The sequence below is a fragment of the Protopterus annectens genome, chromosome 3.part0 (genome assembly GCF_019279795.1).
Source record: "Protopterus annectens isolate FY-2018-M chromosome 3.part0, PAN1.0, whole genome shotgun sequence".
Lineage (NCBI taxonomy): Eukaryota > Metazoa > Chordata > Ceratodontiformes > Protopteridae > Protopterus > Protopterus annectens.
In genome coordinates, this window is record NC_056731.1 from 1,940,717,589 (window position 1) to 1,940,733,134 (window position 15,546).

The following is a 15,546-nucleotide window of genomic DNA, read 5'->3' on the forward strand; positions in this document are numbered from 1 at the left end:
ATCCACAATCCTGGACCATCCCCGGAGTTACCTCTACAGAATTACCCTTGGTTAGGAAGCTGCCTCAGAATGAGTTAGTAGCTAAATCAACTATCAAAGTTTAAGTCCTACAGTGTAACCACTGGAGGAGACCTCTAACAGTCCCTTTAGAAATGGCATTATGGAAGAGGGCTGAAGGGAGAAATGTCAATGGATGGATATGAATGAAAGGATCTTGTACTATGGTGGTTACCGTATCTTATTCATCTCCTCCAACTAATCTGACAGCTGGGTCAGTATCTCAGCTACAAAAAAAGTGTGGAATCATCCAAGGAGACCCTTTCAGGATAATGCTTCTGAATGTCAAAATAGCATTGATTTTGTACTGCATGGAAAATGTGTGCAACACAGACCAGGCCGCAGCAACACAGACTGCATCCACTGACAAGCTTCATAAGAAAGCTGCAGAAATAGCAACACACCCCATTGAATGAACTTTGGGTCTGCATAGCAAAGGAGGGTTGTGTGTACAGTCAGAAAGTTACATGACTACAGTGACTTTAAATTTTAGCAAGTACAGTTGTGTACATCTCCCATAAATGCAGATGATAGAGTGTATTCACTGTTGCAGTCATCACACTTAGGTTATCTGCCTTCAGGTAGCCCTCAGTCGGCCTGAACACCAGAGACTTAGTATTTCTGCATCAGTTGCTGTCACTTCAGGACTGATGTCAGGTCGTCAAGGGTATAAAAACAGGCAGCCGACGCCATTTCATCAGTTTTTCTTGCCCCAAATGTCAGGAGCCTCCCAAATAGGGAGCTAAGTTATGGTGGGAAAAACACCACCAGTAAAAAAGTAAATATCAATAGCTCTGTAAGGGGTGAATAATAAGAGAGAGAGAGAGAGAGAGAGAGACAAGCGAGGGCTGGAGGGTGGGACACCAGTACTGCAACAGTGAATACACTATAACATCTACATTTATGGTAAATATACAAAACTGCACTATGTTCGTGTTTCACTGTTGTAGTCATCACACTTGGGCTGAATCCCAAAGATGAAGAAAGGGTGGAGGCAGTCAAGAAGAGTTGGGGCTGGCTGGCCTGCTGCTGCAAAACCTGCCCTGGATTTGTAAAAGATAGGCAGGTGGTAATGCTTGGTTAAGATGCGTACAGAACTCCAGGTAAGCAGCTTCCAGAATGTCCCTGATAGGGACTCCCCTGAGGAATGCTGTAGAGGTAGAAGTTGCCCTAGTGGAATGTGTTCTGACCCCGAGGGTTGGTTTCCCAAGATGCTTGTAGCAGAAATGGATACAGCGTGCTATCCATTTGGAAATTGTTTGTTTTGAAATGGCCTTGCCCTCTGCCTCGGGTGCAAAACTGACTATTAACTGGTCAGATTTCCTGAAGGGCTTAGTCCTAGCAATGTAGAATCTGAGCGGTATGTGCACGTCCAAGGAGTGCAGGATCCTTTCCCCCTTTATTTTGGGGATTAGGGAAGATGTATGGCAAATGGATAGATTGGTTGAGAGCCACACTGAACACCGCTTTAGGCATAAAGTAAGGGTTAGTCCTGAGGGAGACCGTGTCAGCATGAAAAATAATGAAGGGTTCCACAGCCATAAGTGCTTGTACCTCAGACACTCTTCTAGCTGAAGTGATGGCCAGAAGCAAGGCTGTTTTCCAAGAGAGGAATTTTAACTATGCTGACACTGCAGGCTCTAAAGGGGGGGGGGGGAGTTTTTCCAGTAAGAAGTTAAGGGGTGGATGCTCTACTTGGTGGCCTTAAGTTGTTTGCCCCTCTCAGGAACTGCTTGATGAGAGGGTGAGAGAAGAGAGGTGGGCTCAGTGTTGTAATGAGCCGAGATGGCAGAGGCATGGATCTTAATGGAGGAGAAGGATAGGCCTCTGTGGAGTAGATCTGCTAGGTAATCCAGGTTGAGAGGTAAGGAGGGTAGTGCTGTGTCCTCTCCTTTAGATTGAATCCAGGAACAATACCTTTTCCACTTAGCATAGGATTTCCTTGTACTGGTTCTTCTGGCTTCAAGAATGACGTCCAGCACTTGCTTGCTTAGGCCGGTCACTTGGGGAGAATTCAAGGAATAAGCCAGGCTGAAAAATTCAGGGTTTGCAGTTGTGAATAAAAGTCAAAGCGGCCCGCACCAGAGAGTGACCATGATTTATTATGGCATAACCAGAAGAATCAGACCGGTTTCAGTCCCATGGCCTTCCTCAGTGATACAGCACTGACAAATACAAAATACTTTATATAGCATTCCTAATTAGTTAATTAAGACAAAGTATTTAAAGACACAGTATCCTAACAAGGAGATTAATATGTATAGAACCAACTTTCTAATAAATGTACAGATGATCATTCAAACCAGGGGAAATAGCCCCCTTCCTAATTTTCTAATCCAACCCCTCTCTATTATTTAATATTCCATGCCATCCCATTTTGTTGGATCTATCGCCCCATATTTTATCAATAATCATGAAGCGAAATTTCGCTGTTTTGTGATTCAACACGTTTATATAGAGCATTCGTCAGACATAAATTTCTAATGTCACTAAGATATTCTGACATTCTAATCCTGAATAGTCTGGACGACTGTCCCACATAAAAGGCGGAGCAAGAACAGGTGTCCAAATAGACCACCCAATCCACTCCACAATTTCATAAATTTTTAATGTTATACACCCTGCAGGGGATAGATACAACAAAATGGGATGGCATGGAACATTAAATAATAAAGAGAGGGATTGGATTATAAAATTTGTGGGGCTATTTTCCACTGGTTTGAATGACCATCTGCAAATTTATTACAAAGTTGGTTGTATACATATTAAACCCCTTGTAAGGATACTGTATCTTTAAATACTTGCTTGTCTTAATTAACTAATTAAGAATGCTATATAAAGTATTTTGTATTTGTCAGTGCTGTATCACTGAGGAAGGCCATGGGGCCGAAACCGGTCTGATTCTTCTGGTTATGCCATAATAAATCGTATATATATTCACTCTGGTGCTGGCCTCTTTGTTGACTTTTATATATTTTTTTGGCCTTTTGCACCTGCCTTACGTGCGTGTACGTTGTGTTGGAATTTCTGCAGTTACGGATGCAAGATCTACCCCCCCCCCCACTGCTGAGTGAGGAGGATGGGGATTTGGGGTAAGTGCCAAGGTGGCACCGGTGACAGAATGTGCAGTAGTGGGTACCAGTGCTGGCGTACCCAGTCCAGCTCACTCAGGATTGCCCTTGGTCTGTCCTATCTTGAGTAATATTCTTGGGAGAAGAGGCAGAGTGGGGAATGCATAAATAGAGAGGTTTACCCACTGGAAGGATAGGGCATCCACTTTCCAGGTCCTGTTGAGATGCACTGGTGCAGAATTTGCTGAGCTGGTGATTGCAAGGGGAGGCAAAGAGATCCATCTCTGGGGTCTCCCATTTCTGAATCAGAAGGTTGAAGGTGCTGGGCTCTAACTGCCACTCGTGTGGGTCTAGGAGATTTTTGCTTAAGTCGTCTGCCAATGAATTTTGTTTGCCTGGCAGGAATTGAGCTTGCAGATGGACCTGCATGTCCAAGGATGTGTTCCACAGGGCCATGGCTAGCCTGCAGAGTGGGTAAGAATGAGTTCCCCCCTACTTGTTGATTACCACATAACTGTGGTGCCTTTTTATTAGCAGGTGTCCTGGTGAGAGTAGGGATCTGCACAGCTAGCATTTATATCTGGTTGATGTGCAGATGAACTTGACTTGGGCTCCAACGGCCCTGAATGCACTTGCCGTCCATGTGTGCCCCCCAGGCATAGTCTGTTGAGTCTGTGGTTAGGGTCTGGGCAGCGTAGGGTTGAGTAAAGGACAGTCCTTTGTTGTGGTTGCATGCTGTTGCCAACCAAAGAAACTCTGTCCTTAGACAGAGTATGACAGGAATGACGGTTTCCAGGTCCTAAGAATGTTGGCACCAAAGACTTTTCAAGTACCACTGAAGTTTGCTCATATCATATGGAATTAGTAGAATGCAAAAGGCCATGAACCCTAGGGCTTGCTCGATTTTCCTTGCGGATAGCTGGGTTCTGGTGGCCAATAAAGTCTGTCAGATAGGCTTGTTTTTGTGGAGGGATGAATGCCATCTGGGATGCTGTGTCCAAGCTTGCTCCCAGGAATACATTCTTTTGACTGGGGAAAAGTTTTGATTTCTTTTTGATGATGGTGTACCTCAAGGAGGTTAGAAGATTTTTTTTTATAAATGTCAGTTGCTGTAACAGCATTTCCTGACTGTCTGCCTGAATCAGGCAGTCATCCAAGTACAGGTAAATTTGAATATTTCTCCGTCTACAGTAAGAAATGGCTGAAGCCAGGCATTTTGTGAATACTCTGGGAGTGGTGGATAAGCCAAAGGGAAGTGCAGAGTACTGATAATGCATAGATCCTGCCCTGAAGCAAAGATATTTCCTACATGACTCCCTTATAGGGATGTGCAGATAGGTTTCTTTTAAGTCTAGGGCGACTAACTAGGCACCTTTGGCTAGCATAGGTAGAAGCTGCTGCAGGGTGAGCATTTTGTATTTTGATACCATCAGGAAGGTGTTGAGAGTAGAAAGATCTAGGATTGGGCGCCATGTGTCCTCTTTTTCTGGCTACCAGGAAAAGTCTGGAATAGAATCCTTGACCCATCTATTCCGCAGGAACAGGCAAAATTGCCCTTAGAGAACAGGGATTGAACTTGTTTTTTGTGCCTCTGCCCACTGGTTTGGAGTAAGGTCTGGGAACCCTTTTGGGGTTGGCAGTGAGTCGAAGTAGAATTTGTACCCCTGGGATACAGTGTTGAGGACCAATCAGTCTTTGGTGATGGACATCCAGCTTTTTCCATGAAGGGCAAGTTTTCCTCTTAGGGGCACAAGCAGCTGGGCAGAGGCGGGGAGTGGAGTTAGGTCTTACCGTAGGGAGGTGGCTTAGCAATCCCTCCTTTTGGGGGGGGGGGGGGGCACTCCATTGCTTGGATTTCTGAATACCCTGAGGCTGTAGTCTGGGTGGTCCATTTCCCCGGATCTAGTTTGAGATGGCTTGGAGGGGCAGGAAAGGACCAGTGTTTCGAGAGGCAATGTCTACTGAATCTAGGAGGCTGCACTTGTAAGAATTCTTTAACCATCTGCATAGATTTAGCTTTTTCTTCCATCTTTTTAAGAACCTCTTCTGCTCTGGTGCCAAACAGATCGTCCTTCTTCAAAGGAGCGTCTAATAACTTTGATTTGACATAGTCTGGCAAGGTCTGCTACTTAAACCAAACATGTCTTCTCAGTACAGTTCTGTACATTTACCATAAATGTAGATGTTAGAGTGTATTCACTGTTGCAGTCATCACATTTGGGTTATCTGCTTGCAGTAGCCCTCAATCAGCCTGATTATCAAAGTCTTTGGTCCTGCATCGGTTGCTGTCTCATCTTCCATGACGTCACGTAGTCAGGGGTACAAAGCATGCAGCCAACGTCATTACATCAGTTTTTCTTGCCCCAAATGTCAGATGCCCCCATAATGGGAAGTAATTCTATACAAGGTTACACCTCCAACAAAAAAGCAAATACACCAAAAAGCTTTAAGCACAATAAACAAGAATAGAGATATAGTTAATAGAAGTCAGAGGGCTGGAGGGATAGTAACCAGGACTGCAACAGTGAATACACTTGGACATCTATATTTATGGTAAGTGTACACAACTGTACAATGTTCTTCGTGTTTCACTATTGCAGTCATCACATTTGGGTAGATTCCCAAAGCTCAGGTTGGGAAGAGGAATTTAGATACCATTAGGACTAGCTATAAGGCCCTGCAAGACTGCAGTGGCAAAGCCAGCTCTGGATTTAGACAAAATTGGCAAATGATAATGCTTGGTGAAAGTATGTACAGAACTCCAGGCAGCAGCTTCTAGGATGTCCCTGGTAGGGATGCCTCTGAGAAAGGCTGTAGAGGTAGATGCAGCCCTGGTTGAGTGGGGTCTGATCCCCTGTGGGATAGGTTTTCCATGGTGCTTACAGCAGAAATAAATGCAATGGCCTACCCATTTAGAAATGGTTTGCTTAGAAATAGCCTTCCCCTCTGCCACTGCAGCAAATGCCACCAGCAGTTTTTCAGATTTCCTTTGAGGTTTAGTCCTGTCCAAGTAGAATCTAAGTTGTCTGTGCACATCTAAGGAGTGCAGTATCCGTTCCCCTTCATTCTATGGATTAGGAAAGAAGGCTGGCAAATGAATGGACTGATTAAGAGCCACACTGGATACCACCTTGGGCATGAAGGATGGATTGGTTCTGAGGGACAGCCTGTCAGCATGAAAGATGATGAAAGGCTTCACTGCCATAAGGGCATGAAATTCAGATACCCTTTCTTGCTGAAGTGATTACTACAAGGAAGGCTGTTTTCCAAGAAAGAAATTTTAAATCTGCAGTAGCAGCTGGCTTGAAAGGAGGAAGAGTGAGTTTCTCCAAGACAAAGTTAAGGTCCCAGGCTGGGGTTGGAGCTCTCCTGGGTGGTCTTAAATTTTTGGCCCCTCTGAGGAACTGCTGGAGCAGAGATGCGAGAAGAGGGAAGGTTCTGTGTTATAATGTGCTGAAATGGCTGAGGCATGAATTCTGATGTAGGAAAACGACAGGCCCTTGTGAAGCATCTTAGTTAAGTATTGTAAAATCTGAGGTAAATTGGGTGTTGCTGTGCTCATCCCTTGAGATTGGTTCCAGGCACAGAATCTTTTCCATTTTTCGGCATAAGATTTTCTAGTACTAGGCCTCCTTGCCTCTAAAATGATATCTATCACTGGTTTACTGAGGGATGGTAAGGGAGAAATTAGGTAATTAGCCAGGCTGCTAGGTTCAGTGTTGGAAGCTGAGGGTGCAGAATCTGGTTCTCCTGCTGAGACAACAGGGAAGGAGTCTGAGGCAGGTGCCATGGCGCAAACCGTGACACACGGCGCAAGATGGGGTACCAGTGTTGGCGTGGCCAGTCTGGTGCAATCAAAATCATCCTTGGTTTGTCCTGTTTGATCTTTAGTAGTACTTTGGAGAGCAGAGGCAGAGGGGGGAAGGCATAGACCGATAGGTTTTTCCAGCTGAAGGACACGGCATCCACTTTCCAAGCTTGTTTGTGGGTAGTCCTTGTGCAAAATTTGTCCAATTGGTAGTTCTGGGGGGAGGCAAACATATCTATATCTGGACTCATCCATTTGCTTGTCAACATGTTGAAAATCCTTTCTTCCAGTTTCCACTCACATGGGTCCATGATGTTTCTTCTTAGTCCATCTGCCAGTGTATTTAATTTCTCTGGCAGGAATTGAGCCTGTAGATGCACTTGGTAGCTCAAGGTTGTGTTCCACAATGCCATGGCTAGTCTGCAGAGGGGGAAAGAATGTCCGCCCCCCTGCTTGTTTATGTACCACATAACAGTGGTGTTGTCCGTCTCTACCTTTAGTTGCCCTGGAAGAATGTGGTCCTTGAAGATTGTCAGAATATTCTGCACAGCTTTCTTTTTGATTGATATGCAGGTGCATTTGACTTGGGTTCCATTTGCCCTGAATGCACTTCCCTACCAGGTGAGTCACCCATGCATAGTCTGATGCGCCTGTTGCTAGGGTTTGGGCAGCAGGGGGTAGTGTGAATGGTAGTCCCTTGTTTAGGTGGCAGGCCTCTGCCCACCAAAGGAAGTCTATGCATAGGCAAGGTATGATAGGGATCATTGCTTCTAGATCCTGAGAATGTTGACACCATAGGCTTTTCAGATACCATTGCAGCTTCCTCATATGCAGTCTTGCATATGGAATTAGAGGAATGCAGGAGGCCATGAACCCCAAGGCTTGCAGTATTTCTCTTGCAGACAGCAGGGTTTTTGTGGCCACTTGTTTGAACTAGTTGTCAAATGAATTTGTTTCTCTGACGTGAGGAAAGCCATCTGGGAAGCTGTATTCAAGCTTGCTCCCAGGAATATAATTTGTTGACCGGGTAACCAGGTGTGATTTCTTGTCGTTTATGGTGTACCCCAGAAAAGTTAGCACCCTTTGTACAAAGGGGTATATAAGTATCTCCTAGCTTTCTGCCTGAATTAGACAGTCGTCCAGGTATGGGTATATTTGAATATTTCTTTGCCTGCAAAATGCTAAAACTGGGGTTAGGCACTTTGTGACTACCCTGGGCGCCAAAGGGCAGTGCAGAAAAATGATAGTGTGTGTAGCCTGCTTTGAAGTGTAGGTATCTTCTGCAAGATTCCCTGATCTAGTGTTGCCAACCAGGCATCTTTGCCTAGCATAGGAAGCAACTGGCGAAGAGTCAGCATCTTGAATTATGGAATCACCAAAAAGGTGCTTAGAGTAGAGAGGTCCAGGATAGGATGCCATGAATTGTCTTTTCTGAGTAACAGGAAAAGTCTTGAGTAGAAACCTTGGCCCTTTTCCTCTTCTGGTACCAAATGAATAGCCCCCATTCTTGAGAGAGAAAGTACTTGCTTTTGGGTCTCTGCCCACTGATTTGGGGGTAGATCTGGCCAACCGCTTGGTGCTGGCAATGAGTGGAAGTGCAATCTGTAACTCTGGGACACTATATTTAAAACCCATTTGTCCTGGGTAATGAGTTCCCAGTTCTTTGCATGAAGAGCAATCTTCCCCCCTAAAGGGGCAGCCAGTTGACAAGTGCTTGGAAGTTTTTAAAAGAAGTCATTGAGACAGTTTACCATATGGGGAAGCTTTATTGCCCCCAGATTTGGAAGTGGAGGTCCCCCACTACTTAGTCCTGTGAGTACCTTGGGACTGCAGCCTGGGAGCTCTACTGGATCTGGGTTTGGAACGAGGAGGTCTGAAGAGGCAGGAAAGGACCAATTCTTGGAAGGCCAATGCCTGCTAAATCTTGGAGATTGTATTTGTAAAAAAATCTAACAGTTGCATAGATTTAGTCTTTTCTTCCATCTTTTTAAGAACTTCTTCTGCCTTGTTGCCAAACAGGCAGTCCTGGTTTAGGGGAGCATCCAGTAATTTTGCTTTAACATGATCTGTTAGGGACTGCTCCTAAAGCCAAGCATGTCTTCTAAGTACAGACCCAGTTACAGCAGCCCTGCAAGATGCCTCAAGAGACTCAAAACCACGTTGCAAAGTATGTTTTCCAACTTATTCAGCTGAATGCAATAAATCCTGTAAATCCTTATTTTCAGCACAATCAGGAATCATCACTGTCTGTTTAAGCAATCCAATAATATGCTGCTGATACTTTAACATATAAAACTGGCAGTTTAAGGCCCTAATGGTCAAAGTTGCAGAAGTGTAAATCTTTTTACCCCATCTATCCAGCACCCTGGAGTCTCCATCAGAGGGGGTAGGATTTTTGGCAGTAGTAGCTTTAATGCCCTTGGGCCCCTGTGAAATGGTCACAGGATCCGCAGAAGGATTTTTAAAAAGGAAATTGTGAGCGTCTGTGACCCTGTAATACCCATCAGGTTTCCTGGGAGCAGGAAGTAAAGAGTCAAGGCCAAGCTAGATTCTGAAAATGCATCATCAAGAAAGTCTAGTACAGGAGGCATGGCTAAAGGCCTGTGGTGGGGCAGGAGTAAGAAATCCCTAAAGATCTTTTTAGAATCAGAGAATTAGTGACTTTCCCAACGAAAATGCTTCCTGAGAGCATGCAAGACTTCACTAAAAGAGAAATCCTCTGGGGGCGAAGCAGAGGGAATAGAATCCTCATCAACAGAATCCTCATAGGTAGATAAGGGTAAATTCTGGTCATCAGAAGAAACAGAATATTCAGAATCCTGGTTAGAAGTATCATAAACTATCTCAGTCCTAGGTCTCTTGAAGGGGGAAGGCTGGCTTCCCCCGATTAAAGTAATAAGATCTTCAGCCATTCTTATCATTTGTTTTTTAGGCATAGAGGCCTGACCATGCGGTCTGGGTGTCAGTTTTCTAGGCATGGTTCAAGATTTAGGCCATGAAGAAGAAGATGGCGTCCGTTTAATACGCAAGTCAGTAGGCCAGAATACACTCTCAGAAGCCGGTGCCTGCACAGTGGCTCCGGACTCATCCAAGGTGGAGACATCTGCAGGTTCCACAGTTGGAGCATCTCACAGCATACCGGACTCCGTATGGGTCTCAGTAGAGGCCTGCGAATGAGAAGTAGTGGGTATCAGGGGTTGCGAAAGCCCATCACTGAGTACCTGTGAACTGGCAACTGGCTTAGGAGAAGTGTCACCAGCAGCTTTGGACCTAGGAGGCCTGTCTCAGTCTTCATCTTTGCATTTTTTCAGAATGTCGGTAATTGGATGGCTGATCGAAGACATATCAGGATAATTGAACCGAGCACCAAAATATTTAGAAGTGTAAATATACCAGCGGATAGTTCATTGTTTAAATAAGGCACAAAACCGACAGCAAGGAAAGTCGAGGTCTGGGCCTAGGCAAGTAATACAGTACGAATGAAAATCTTTGAGGTATTTGCTTTCCAGAAGTAATGCAATTATTTACTTTTATTGGCATTGGTTAAGAGCAAGAAAAAGTTTCCCCAACAGGGTACTTATCTTTTAGTTGAAGACTTCGGTTCTGAAACTCGAAAAAGAAAATTTCAGGAGTCGGCCAACCGGCACTTGTGAAAGTACACTTGTGTACACTTACCATAAATGTAGATGTTAGAGTGTATTCACTGTTGCAGTCATTACATTTGGGTAATCTGCTGGCAGGATGCCCTCAGTCGGCCTGATTAAAGTCTTGGGTCCTGCGTCGGTTATTGGCCCTTCTTTCATGATGTCAGGGTGTCAGGGGTATAAAACATGCAGCCAACGCCATTACATCAGTTTTTCTTGCCCCAGATGTCAGGTGCCCCCCCAAATGGGGAGCAAAATATATGTATATATACATATATATGTATATAATTTAAATGACAAAAAATATACCTCCAAACAAAAGCAAATACTTTTACTATGCTTAAAAGACTTTTTGATGTAAGCAGAGGTATAGAAAGAGAAACAGGGGGCTGGAGGGTGGGTAACTAGGACCGCAACAGTGAAAACACTCTAACATCTACATTTATGGTAAGTGTACACAACTGTACTATGTTCTTCGTGTTGCACTGTTGCAGTCATTACATTTTGGTAGAATCCCAACGCTATGGTTGGGAGAATGGATTTATACAGCATTAGGAGCAGCTATAAGGCCTTGCAGGACAGCAGTGGCAAAAGCCTGCTCTGGATTTAGAGAAGAGAGGTAAATGGTAATGATTGGTGAACGTATGAATTGAGCTCCAGGTAACAGCTTCTAGAATGTCTCTGGTAGGAACCCTTCTGAGAAAAGCTGAAGAAGTACATGCAGCCCTGGTGGAATGAGACCTGATCCCCTTAGTGACAGGTTTACCATGGTGCATATAGCAGAAATTAATATCATGGCTTATCCATTTGGAAATAGTCTGCTTTGAAATAACCTTTCCCTCTGCACCTGCAGCAAATGCCACCAGTAATTGCTCAGGTTTTCTTAGAGATTTTGTCCTGTTTAAGTAGAATCTTAGTTGTCTGTGCACATCCAATCAATGCAGAATCCGCTCACCCTTGTTCTGTGGATTTGGGAAAAAAGTTGGCAAATGAATGGTCTGATGAAGGGTCACATTAGATACCACTTTAGGCATAAAGGATGGATTGGTCCTGAGAACCAACCTATCTGGGTAAAAGATAATGAAAGGTTCCACTGCCATAACAGCCTGTAGTTCTGAAATCCTTCTAGCTGAAGTGACTGCTAAAAGAAAAGCTGTTTTCTAAAAGAGAAAGTTTAGGTCTGCAGTAGCAGCTGGCTCAAAAGGAGGTAGAGTGAGTTTTTCCAAAACAAAATTGAGGTCCCATGCAGGAGTTGGTGCTCTCCTGGGAGGACTTACATTTTTGGGCCCTCTGAGGTACTGCTTTAGCACAGGATGAGAAAAAGAGGGGAGGCTCTGTGTTGTAATGAGCTGAAATGGCAGAGGCATGGATGTTTATGGAAGAAAAAGATAGGCCCTTGTGAAGCACCTCAGTTAAGTATTGCAGAATCTGAGGAATATTGGGCATTGCTGTGTTTATTCCTTGCGCTTGATTCCAGGCACAGAATCTTTTCCATTTGTCAGCATAAGATTTTCTAGTACTAGGCCTTCTAGCCTCCAAAATGACATCCATCACAGGTTTGCTGAGGGATGCTAAGGAAGAATTTAGGTGATTACCCAAGCTGCAAGATTCAAAGTTTGGAGCCGAGGGTGCAGAATTTGGTTGTTCTGAGACAGTAAGGAAGGTGTCTGAGGCAGGTGCCATGAAGAGATTTGTGACAGACTGGGTAGGAGTGGGTACTAGTGCTGGCGAGGCCAGTTTGGAGCAATAAAAATCATTTTTGGTTTGTCCTGTTTGACTTTTAGAACTCTGAAGAGTAGAGGCAGAGGGGGAACGGCATAGAGTGATAGGTTTGCCCAGCTAAAGGACAGAGCCTCCACTTTCCTGGCATTCTTGTGAGGAGTTCTTGTGCAAATTTTGTCCAACTGGTAGTTCTGGGGTGAGACTAAAGGATCTAGGTCTGGGCTCCTCCATTTGTGTGTCAACATGTTGAAAATCCATGGTTCCAGTTTCCATTCGTGTGGGTCCATGAGATTTCTGCTTAGTTCGTCTGCCAAAACATTCAGCTGTCCTGGCAGGAATTGAGCTTGCAGATGTATTTGATAGCTCAAGGCCATGTTCCACAATGCCATGGCTATTTTGCAGAGTGGGTAGGAATGTGTACCCCCCCCCCCCGCTTGTTTGTGTTCCACATAACTGTGGTGTTGTCCATCTTTACCATTAGTTGCCTTGGATGAAGGTAGTCCTTGAAGGCTGTCAAGTGCATTCTGTACAGCTATCATTTCTTTTTAATTGATATGAAAGTGTATTTGATTTGGGCTCCATTTGCCCTGAATGCACTTCCCTGCCAGATGAGCCCCCCATGCATAGTCTGATGCGTCTGTAGTTAGGGTTTGAGCAGCAGGGGATGGTGTGAATGGCAGTCCCTTATTTTGGTGGCAGGCCTCTGCCCACTATAGGGACTCTAGTTGCAGGCAAAGAATGATAGGAATCCTTGTTTCCAGGCTGTGACAATGTTGACTCCATAAACTTAAGTACCACTATAGTTTCCTCATATACAGTCTTGCATACAGAATTAGAAGAATGCAGGAGGCCATGAACCCCAAGGCTTGCAGTATTTGTCTTGCAGATAGCAGGGTTTTTGTGGCTACCTGTTTGAAGTAAGTCACTAAATCAAGTTGCTTTTCTGGCGTAAGGAAAGCCATCTGGGCAGTTGTATTTACAGCTTACGGGTGTAGCAATGGGTACTCCCCATAGCTAACACCTATGCCAACATAGCACTGTATGAGTGGGAAAAACGTGCAATACTTAGTGAAATAAATGAGATGAATATAAATGTTAAATTTTCTAAGAGGTTTGTGGATGATTGTTTTTTGCTTTGGGGCGGTTCCTTATTGGAATTGAATGATTATGTAATGTATCTTAATGAAACAACTGAATTCCTGAGGTTTAAAATGACAGCATCGGAACAAAGCATAAACTATCTGGATGTACATTTGTATAAAAATGGAGATAGGCTAGAATCCACAATATGTAAGAAAGAGGTAGATGCCTATAGATATATTAAGAGAAAGTATGCATGCCCCCTCATACGTTTAAGGGTACTTTAAAGGCTCAATTAATAAGAACTAGTAAGTTGAATACCGTGGATATTAATTTTGAAGAACAAGCTAAAGAAATGATGCAGGAATTCCAGAGAAATGGCTATCCGACATGTGTTATTAACAAGGTTTATAATGACGTAGTGAATGGGAGAGCAAATAAATATAAACCTGTTTTTTAGTGGAGAGTCACACTGTAGTGGAGTATCAAGATGTGGGAATAAAATGGTTAGATATCTCACCACATTTAATTTGAATACTGATGCCGTACGTAATATAGTGGAGAAAAATTGGCCAATCTTAATGGCCATGCCCGAGATAAGGTTAATAGTAGGTGATAGGCCATCTTATGCCTATAGGAATTCAGAAACTCTAAAGCAAAAACTCTGCTATAAAGATTTTAGGCAGAAAAACATACAGCTTCAAAGAAGAGCAGGTACAATAAAATGTTATAATTGTACCTGCTGTGATGATTTATATGAAGGTGAGCACAGTTTCATGCACCCCATCAATGAAGAAGTTTATAATATTAAAGCTCTAACTAATTGTAATGAAAAGTACAGTTTTGTACCTACCATAAATGTAGATGTTCGAGGATTCCATTGCTGCAGTCCTGACTATTGGGGTATAGTCCGCGTCCCAGTCGGCCCGAATACCAGAGTATAAGGCTGACGTCGGTCAGGCGCGTGGACGTAACGATCAGGGTACTAATGCATGACCGGCGTCATATCCTCAGTCTTTTCTTGCCCCAGATGTCAGAAGACCCAAAAAGACAAGTCCCAAAACAACCTGCACCAAAAACATGTATAATATATACAACAATATATATATATATAAAATATAAGCATGTAAACTCACCTACACAACCACCCCTAAACACAGAGGGGAAGGAGGAGGGGTAAATTGGACTGCAACAATGGAATCCTCGAACATCTACATTTATGGTAGGTACAAAACTGTACTATGTTCTTAATCTTCCATTGCTGCAGTCTGACTATGGGGTAGAATCCCAAAGCAGAGGTAAGGGAGGCTGGCAAATTATAAAGTAGCAGGAGCTGACAACATGCCTTGTAAAACAGCTGTGGCAAAACCAGCCCTAGTCTTAGAGTATATAGGAAGGTGATAATGCCTAGAGAAAGTATGCACTGAACTCCAAGTAGCTGCTTCCAGAATATCTTTAGTTGCCACCCCTTAGAAATGCTGTTGAAGTGGCAGTAGCCCTAGTGGAATGAGGCCTAATCCCAGCTGGAATCTCCTTGCCATGATGGGAATAACAAAATGCAAAAAGCCAATCCACCTAGAAATAGTTTGTTTTGACACAGGCTTGCCCTGTGAACTCAAAGCAAAGAAAACAAGTAACTGCTGAGATTGCCTAAAATTCTTAGTCCTGCTCAAATAATACATAATTGCCTGTGTACATCTAAAGTGTGCAAAATCTTTTCCTCTTTATTTTGTGGATCTGCAAAAAACGTAGTCTAATGAATAGTTCGTTTTAAAGTCACATTAGAAACCACCTTAGGCATAAAGGAAGGATTAGTACGTAACGATACCCTGTCCTTATGGAAAATCAAAAAGGGCTCTACTGCCATAAGGGCCTGCAACTCAGACACCCTTCTTGCAGAAGTAATAGCCAACAGAAAAGCAGTCTTCCATGACAAATATTTCAATTCAGCAGTAGCTGCAGGCTCAAAAGGTTGTAGAGTAAGTTTTCCAACACAAAATTGAGATCCCAAGCAGGAGTAGGAGCTCTCGTGGGGTCTTATATTCTTTGCCCCTCTAAGAAACTGCTTGAACAAAGGATGCGAAAACAAAGGTGGGTCACAATCATAGTGAGCTGAAATCGCTGCAGCATGAATCTTAATGGAAGAGAAGGACAAACCTTTGTC

General features: G+C 43.8%; 1 protein-coding gene across 1 annotated transcript in view; it reads right to left on the bottom strand.

Moving 5' to 3' along the window:
• Positions 1-15,546, bottom strand: part of SMARCC1 (SWI/SNF related, matrix associated, actin dependent regulator of chromatin subfamily c member 1) — a 1,897,600-nt gene that overhangs the window by 1,581,759 nt on the left and 300,295 nt on the right. The gene's annotated exons all lie outside the window — the stretch shown is intronic.